Source organism: Aulonocara sp. 'chitande type north' Nkhata Bay, linkage group LG23, assembly GCF_057382095.1.
Source record: "Aulonocara sp. 'chitande type north' Nkhata Bay isolate Kocher_YH1m ecotype deep benthic linkage group LG23, A_spYH_male_GT1.1, whole genome shotgun sequence".
In the NCBI taxonomy this organism is placed as follows: domain Eukaryota; kingdom Metazoa; phylum Chordata; class Actinopteri; order Cichliformes; family Cichlidae; genus Aulonocara; species Aulonocara sp. 'chitande type north' Nkhata Bay.
This window is the reverse complement of record NC_141365.1, coordinates 38,145,185-38,154,761: the sequence shown is the minus strand read 5'-3', so window position 1 is coordinate 38,154,761 and position 9,577 is coordinate 38,145,185.

Genomic DNA, 9,577 nt, shown 5'->3' with positions numbered 1-9,577 from the left:
GCGAGAGCCCAAGGAGGACCACCGGAGGGGCATCCGTGCCACCCTCATGGGAAGGGCTGAGGATCCCCAGACGAGGCATCACCCAGTAGCCACTGAGCCACCGGCTCTGCCGGCAGCCAGCTGTGCCAGAGTGAACCGAGCCGCAGGCCCAGAGGCCGGAGGCCTGAGGGCCCCCCACACCCCGGAGGAGGCCTGACCGAGCAACAGGCACCAGACCCCGCCAAGTAGCCACTGGGAGTGAGCTGGTACATACCTGAGCGCCCAGCCCCAGACACCAAGAACCACCAATGCACCGACCCCTGAGGGCATCAGTCACCGGCAGGGAGTGTGGTGAGGGGAGATAGGACTTGGAGGGCCTGGGAGTTCCCAGAGAGGTGGAGTCTAAGACCCGACCTGACATATAGACACAGACAAACAGGCACACACAGACACAAACATGCATTCCCACCCTCATGCACACATATACAAACACTCAACACTCACCCTCTTGATTTCTTTAGTCGGTGTAAATTCATTCACCTGCACAGATTAGCTAAACGAACCCTGACAGCCGAGTCCTCATCTTAGCTAGCTAGGTCTCAGGACCGAGCTAAGGACGTTGGTTATGGATTAGCTGACAAACATGTTTAACTTACCAAAAAAGTGCAGCAGGGCCTTGGGTCCTTCTGTCGGGTAGTCCAGTTTACTGAAGAACACCTCAGGCTGTCAGGTTAAAACACTCGGTCGTGTTTTCGTAGCGTAAACGCTGGCCCTCCTCTCAGAGCCTACGTTCTATCTGCTATTCCCGAACAGAGATACGCAAGTTTCTCCGTGACTGCAGCTGCTAGTCAAAGCTGTTATGATGACGTTTCACCCCAATTTAACATCACCGCGGTAGGAATTAGAATCAAACTTATGGGAGAGGAGACCCCTTGAACATCAATCAGCGTGATGAGAACTATTGATGACAAAAGAAAGAATCTTTGGAAAAAATTTATCTGAGGAGAATAACTTTATTTTAGTCTGACCCCAGTCCCATCCGCTAACACGGAGGAGGCGGGTTTTATGACGTATACTGCAGCCAGACACCAGGGGGCGATAGAGACGTTTTGGCTTCATTTTTGGGGAGCTGTCGTGTCGTCCATCTTTTATACAGTCATTGGGTGGGACATGACAACACCGCCACCTGCAGGAAGATTTTCTCTCTGTCTGGTACCTTGTGTTCTGATACCTGACAACTTTTTTCTTGAGAACTGAGACCTGACAATTTTTTGTCTGATACCTGACAACTTTTTTCTTGAGACCTGACGATGTCCTAAAATGTACACCGCACCAGTGGTAGCAGACAGAACTGGTGGAGAGTGTTAGGCAGTGCTGGCTTAAGAACCCTCCTGCTGATTACCCTGGAAACAAGGAACAGGTGAGGTGCTGACATAAATTGACATAAATTGAATGTCTCCCTTTGATTTTGGACATTTTCAAGCCTAAAATCTAAAAAACAAATCTGGCATTGAATTGTCATTTTATTTGCCATATAATTCAATTGGAATTGCTCCAAAATGCACAAACTGTTTGAGGTCTAACAGACAGCATCAAATCATAATAACAGTTTCCTCAAGGTGCTTTTTATATAAGGTAGACCCTACAATTATACAATAGAGAAAACCCCAACAATCATATGTTCGCCTATGAGCAAGCACTCTGGGACAGTGGGAAGAAAAACTCCCTTTTAACAGCAAGAAACCTCCAGAAGAACCATGCTCAAGGAGGTTAGACAGTTAGACAAAGAACAAAAAAAACGATGAGGAAGAGAGCCAGAGAGTAATAATAAGTAATGATTCAATGCAGAGAGGTGTATAAACATAGCTCCCTTGTTGGTACACCTCCCAACCTCCAGGAATATTCATTAAAAAATAAATAAATAAATAAATAAATAAAATTCACAATTCCAAAAGTTCTTTATGCCAAGCCATAAATATGGTTTAGAATGCTCCAAAGTTAATTTCGTGTTTGCCACATACACTCTAAAAAGTAATTAATGGGATCTTTAGTCATTACTTACATATATATGTTGTTGTGAAATGAAAAATCAAGTTCATAAATACTGTTAGACTTCCTAATTAAAATTTTTATTTTATTGAGTTCGGGTGACACATAAATTATGCCTCTTTACTCAATATATAATCGTGATTTGTCTGAATTTAAAATCTTCTTTTAATCAAAAAACAATATAATTTTAAGTTCTGTCGATGTAAAATACAACTTGATGACGTGTAAACAGCTCATAGTTCCCTTCTTCTACACAAGCGGACATATTCAACAGCACGTGTTCAAGGTTTATCAAGAGCTGTGTTCGTCGCGAACGGTGAGTAATTTTATGCGAAATTACACATATCTGCAGTCGCTCTGGATTTTGTTAGTTTACTTTAAAACAACGACGTAACATACATAACATACATCTTAGCTTGCCCCCGCGTTTGTGTGTTTTAATATACACACAGCAGCTAATTCCGCGATAGCATAAATTGTTGGGCTCTTTTTGGAAAATTTAACACTGACGTTACTCTAATGCAGACCACTGTAATTGTCTTATAATTTTTAAAAGATAGCGGACGTTGTTCGCCCCGGCGCAAACTACTATGCTAACGTAGCTAGCCAAGCTAAGTTGTGTTCACTGTGATTTTATTTTTGAAATGTGAAATTTATTTTTTGAAGGGAAGCATTTTATGTTAGTAATTGTTAAGAAACGCTTCTAAATTTTCGTAACGTTACGGGGTGAAGTTCAACCCCATTGGCTTCTGCGCAGGAAGTGCGGTCGCCATTAGTCCGGTGTGTCTGTTGACCGCTAAGAGCGGTTCTTCACCGGCTGCTCGGCCTATTTTCACAGGTAAAAGACCAGACTTAAGTGCACTGTGCCGCATATGGTAGGCTAGTTAGCTGTCCCTAATTTTTGGGTACTTTCCGTGTTTTGTAGAGACGTAGAGGCGACGTGCATTGGCACTGGCTGTAACATTGATATGCCTCAATAAAGGTTGAAAGTAAGAAAAAAATCAATAGCGGGCCGCCATCTTGGTTGGGTCCCCATTCGCCACCAGTGCATTTTTTCTACTGAGGAATGTATTCACCCATGGTAAATAAGGAAAATGTTTAAATATTTTTCCAAACAGATAAGGCAAGAAAGGTCAATAATCCCACATATGGTTTCAGTAGTATGCCAGTTTTTGCAACACTAGGGTGCACAAAAATGACCATAGCTGCTGACTCAGCATTGATTCCAATTTGGTTTTGGAGAATGAAATGAAAACAGATCAAGTGGGATTATTGACATTGTAGCTTGTGTATAAAAAAGTTTGGGTTTTTTTTCGTATTTACTGTCAGAAATGATTCTGTCCTGTCATGCCACACCTTATGTTTGCTTTTGTTGATAAAAAAAAAAACTATATATATATATATATATATATATATATATATAATTTTATTTTATTTATTTATTTATTTATTTTTTGAGTTAACACATTCCTCAGTAGAAATACATGCACTGGGGGCGAGTGGAGACCCCTCCAAGATCGCGGTCGTTGGGGATACACGCTCCAACAGACTGGCCCAGTCCTTGTCACCTCTATGTATATTTGATCTATGGAAAGCCACGTTAGGCCTTCCAGCACCCAGTGTATTCAGGTCTATGTAGTTTTGAATGTTTGGTTCTAGCTCACACAGCTTTGACAGGTGAAACTTATTCACTGTATTGAAGACTCACAGGTGAAGTTGAAAATACCATCTTTTGTATTTTTGTGCAGGCACAACTTTCTGGTGTTATACACTGTCCTGGCGTTGCAGATCTAGGGGTTCCAGTTAAGACGTGGTCAGCCTTCTAAAGAAAGTGGGAATCTCACCGAAATATTCAGTTACTTTGCTGTGTTTCTTGCCAGGACAAAGGCTCAAACCATCATCTTCTCCTGGTATCGAATACCAAGGGACCTTCTGAAGTAAGCTTTAACAAGTAAGCTTGAATTGAGTAATTCAGAATCATGAAGTATGGATTGGCCTTGCAAAATCTGTAAATTTGCAACCTCCACTAAGGAAGAGCTGATGAAACATTATAGGTTACGCCATATCCCCAGTGTACAGCCTCTGCCATGTCCTTACCTAGATTGTTTTTGTTCATTTAAGTCATGGGGTAGCCAAAAATCACACAGATCAAGGAAACACTCAACTCACTCAACAATGAGAACCTCTGAAATACTCAGTTTCTGTTGCCAGTTCTGTAATGTGGGCACATTTTCCACTGAAAAAGAGTATTTTGAACACCTTCTATTTTTTTCTATCAATCAGGACAACACAGTTGAAAAGCGCAGAGAAATTGCTGTTCGCTGCCTCATAGTCTATCTTGGAGAGAAGGAGGAGGATCTTTTCAAACAATACAGCGCAAGTACTTGAGTTGGTTTTTAATTTTTTGTTTAGTTTTGAATGCATGTCTCTGTTGGGTCTTTGTGTTTTGTTCATTGGATTTTCTGTTCAGGGTTGAGTATTTAAGTCATTCAGTGCCATAGACGTCTTTAGACGTCAAAATGAATCCGAACGCTCAGTGCCATAGACGCCTCTTGAGCTTTTTATTGAATTGAGAAGGTGGTGGAGTTGATTACATGGATAAAATCCCACCAGCGTGACAGTCGGCTCTACTGAGAACGAGTATTGTGGCGCGATTTTTGATCCAGCTCGTCATTTCGAGCTTGAGGTGTCTGCAGCCTGACGTCATGGTTTTTCTAGCGATTCCAGTGAACATGAACCGGATTTATCTGACCAGTATCTCCTGTTAGAAACTTCTGAAGGCAGCAGGGACCAGAATAATGAACGATTTGCTGCATAAAACGCACAGAAATTGTTGATAGACGAACCGATGGCCGGGTGGGGGGTGAACAGACTAAGTCGCGCACTCACTTGTGCGGGAGTAACACACACACACAGACTCTCTGAATCATAAATCAGTCGCTTTTTTCTTATATATTTTTCAAATGTTGAAATTGTCTATAAACAACTATTTTTATACAAAAAATAATCTGCCAAAAGTACATTTTTACAGGTGATTTTTTTACTTCATAGTAGTAAAACATAGTTGAGATGTTGCATGAATCATTGAAACACGAAATATTTACATCAAAGTCACTGATCTGCTAGAAAAACCTATTTACACAAAGCGCTTTTGATCCAGAAACAGGTGTTTTGTCATGAAAGTTTCTCTTTTCTACTGCAGATTTCTAAATAACAGAGGTAGAAACATTTTTTTTTGCTGCTGAAAGAAGAGAGACTCATTTTTGTCATGGTGGTTTCAGAATTCACATAGTCATAGAACAAAATATTCTGTGAGCCTTCAAAATCAGTGAAAAAGCTAAATATCTCTGGCACTGAGGGGAGTATGAAATCTGAGAGTGGCTGGCACTGAATGAGTTAAGGGACATTCCAACCCTAAGTGAAGATATGTCTATTGCCATGTATAAGTGAGAAAAAAGCATTTCAGAATTACAATCTGAAGATGTTTATTGCCATTGTCATTGAACATAATTTGCTGAATAGAAACCTGTTTCCGTGATAAGGTGCAACATAAACACACAGGATAAAAAATTTTGTAGCCAGCGCAGTCATTTTCCTGATCTGGCAGCAGCTTTAGCAGAGCATAAACAATGGAAGTGAATGGCAGGTACTAGCATTTTGTGTGCAAAAGTGATTAAAATCACTCAATAATGATACCAAGTATTCCTGGGGAGCTCAACAATCATGCTGACTGCAAATGAAAAGTATGAATTGACATGAAGGATTTTCAGGAGCCGATTTAGACTTGGGACTACATTACGACAAAGCACTGCTGTAAGCCTCCACATGGTTATAACACAGCAGTTGAAGCCACTGCCGACCAGTGTCTATAAACCAACATGCTATTTGTGCAATATTTCTTCAACAAATCAAAGACCCATCCATTGTTACTGCAGCTTACCATGCTTGTATAGTAGTGGCTGTGTGTGTTTGTTTATGGAAGCTGGAGGCTTTTCCAACTGTTGCGTTATATCCATGCACCATGCAGTGGATGTTTACAGCGGTGTTTGTCGTAACTGCAATGTAGTCTCAAGTCTAAATCAGCTTCTGCAAATCTTCCGTGTTACTTTTGCACTTTTCATTTGCCGTGAACATGATTACTGAGCTCCCAAGAAATATTTGTTTTCATTACTGTTTTCATTTTTGTTAGTCATTTTAATCACTTTTGCACACAACATGCTAGCACCTGCTATTCACTTCCATTGTTTGTGCTCTGCTAAAGCAAATGGATTGCTTCCGGATCAGGAGAATTAGTGTGCTGTTTACAAAAGGCTTGTTTCTCACTTTCTAACTGTGGCAATATGGCAATAGATAAAATTTCACTTAGAAGTGGAATAACCCTTAAAAATGATTTATTAGATTTTCTTTTCAAAGTGGAAAAACAAAACTGTGAAAAACAAGACATTTTTTATTTTAAACGTTGGATTATGGTTTAATTTAGCTTTTAAAAATTACAGAATGACAAAGTAAAATCACTGAAAAACACAAAAGACAACCTGTTTTAGCTTATTTTCCTACCTGTAGTAGTTCATTCCCTTATGCACGTCATCCTGAAGTGCTTGAGCTATGTATTTTATACATCCTAACATTTAATTTCTCCTACAAGGATGAGGAGGAGCTCAACGCAGACCTTGCAATGCAAATCATGAAGATTGCTATCATTGGTGATGGGCCTCCAACCATCATCGTTGAGGGATCCAAGATCCTGGAGAGGATTGATGTTGCCAGATCCTGTGCTTTGATGATGGGAGTAATCTACGCTCTGAACCTTACCTATCCCAAGCAGCTGAAATTTACCTTTGAGGTATTTCAAAAGCTATGCCTTGAGCTTGATGGACAAAAAGCCAGCTCTAAAGTAATGAATCTTTAGTTTGGTATTTTCTAGAGCAGACTTGATAGACCATTCGTGAGTGAGTTTCACAAAAACCTTATTCCTGCATTTCTGGCACTACTTCATTGTGTTTTACTAAATTTTAAAGCGCTGTTCTTAAGTCTTCTGAGTTAATGGTTTGCTGTGTCTTAAATGCTGTTATTTGCACATTTTTAAGGAATGCGTTTAATTTCTTCCATGACCTGTGTTCTGAGGGTATTGGTGTGTTTTAAAGTTTGTGTAATGCCCTCTTTAGCTGGCCTTAATCTTGAGGGTGAAAAGTCAAATATGGAAGAGAATCAAGAATACTTTGTAAGAGTGCTGACAAAGTTGAATGAAAGAAGCTTTGCTCATTTTATGTTTAAATTAGTGCATTTAATGTATAGCAGCCTGTCATCTTTTGTTTTGATTCACTGTCACATGTTAAAGTAAAAAAAAGAGGATTCAAGTAGTAGGTTTTATTACAATTTTAATACACAGTTCCTTAAGTTTCAGCGGGCAATTTGTGTTCTAGGAAACTGAAGCCCACAAATCTTGCACTTCGCATGCACGTTAAAGAATTGTGATGTTTGTTATTGTAATTAAATGGGTCTAACTCATTTGAATACATCTGTCTGATGTATTCAAATGAGTAACTTCACTATACATAAAATTCACGTTGGATCAACTTAAATTTTTGTGTTCTAGTCAAAAATTATTAAGTTAATTTTACTTAAGAATGTTTTTAATTGTGGCCAAAAAAGCTACTTCACCATACTCAAAAATATTGCTTTGAATTAATGTTATTCTGCCAGAAGTTGGCTTAACTCAAAAATTCTAGTGGAAAACGTTAACATGTTTTTTTTATTTGAACCAATGTTTTACTTATTAGAGTGTACAGGGTTGTATTTATAATATATAAATAGAGTTAAATATAACCTATATTTAATGTATAGCTAACACTATTTTATTAGAAAAGCTGTGGAATGAAAGTCAATTAGGTATTTAGTAAATTTTATCAATCATTTTGTGGTAAAGTATTAAGCGGAAGGCATTTTGGTCTATTCAAAATTCATCTACACCACAAACACTGACACATTTGCAAGGTTGAGTCATCTAGTTTGCAATTTCAGTGAGAGAGAAGCAACATAGAGAGGAGCAACATATTGTTAAGGAGATTAGAGGAATAGTCAGAAGAGAGAATCCCCTTTGCTTTAATCCTATATGGGTTTAAATGGAGACGAGCAGACAGTGTTTTAACATTTGGCCACAAGGAGCAGTCAGTTTGGTTCAAAACTGAAAGAAGAAAGCAGCCAACATTCAGCTTTTTGGAGGCTGTGCTGTATTTTGTTTGTTTGGTTTGTGACTAAAACTCTTCAAATTAAGGTTGCATTTTTTGCATGCCTGCTGAAAAGTCTACACAAAGCAGTTTTTAATCTACAGTTTGTGTTTCTGTCCTTTCATCACTTTTTGGGAGAGAAGCACAGAGGCCCAATTTCACTAAGTATTGTGAATATTATATTATACCCTACATCTCTAAAGAGGAAGAACCATAATTGAATGTGAATGGATGCAGGAAGCTGCGCTGAATTTCGGAACGTTAACTGCAATGAAATGTGACCTTGGCTATGTAAAATACAAAAGGTTCAATTCACAAAGTGCTTTCATTAGAGAAACAAATGAAAGGTTTCAGTCCAGAGGGACATTTCTGTACAAAATGAGAAACATTGAGCCCTGAGACTGCAAAACAGCTGCGCTGTTTAACCTAGTGACTACTGACTATTTAGGCTTTTTAAAAAACATTTCATTAGAGTTGAGACCCAAAGTCAGGCTGTCAAACCTTGTGCCATTTAATGCGCCTTCAGGCAGCGAGAAGAAAGTAATCAGTGTTATCCTGCTGTACTGTTAGAAAGCCAAAAATGAAGGCTGAACACTGGGAAACCACCGAGACATATGATTCAGATCCTCACTCTTAAGTGCTAAAAGCCACAAAGTTACATATTTATCGAATTATAAGGAGCCCGTGTAATACTGTCACATCCAAACATTGTTATGCTTTAAAGAGTCCAGTAAGGTCCCCTCTGCGTGTTTAATGCTGTCCGGTCTTTTGATTTAGTTAATTATGACACCTTTATATGTGTGCAAGAAGCACCACAAAATATTTTGCTTTTCCTTTTCATCTTAACTTAAAACTGATGTACAGTGTAGTACTTAACAGGTAACATTTCCACCTTTCCACAAGTGTGACAAGTGCGATAAATTACCTAAATAAGTCGATAACTGTCACGATCCTGGGTCATTTGACCCAGCGTTTTAAGTTTTATTATATTTTGATGTTTATGGTTTATGTTTAAGTTCATTAGCTTATCTAAGTTCATTTCTATTTTCCCTATGTTGCCCTGTTATAGTTCATTGTTTCGTAGATTCCCTTTGTTTGTTTGTTTTTGTTTTTTTACACGCTTACATATACACACACAGTTACTGTCCCTCCATTTTGAAAGGCAGAGGCATCATGGTGTAAGTATTTTACGTGTAGTTGTTTTTTCCCTTGTGTAACATGTATTCAACATTGCTATCAATATATTTTTCAAAAAATGCCTCTCTATGCACAATGGGTTCAAAAACATAAACAACTGTGGGATACTGTTTGTCCGTGATTTG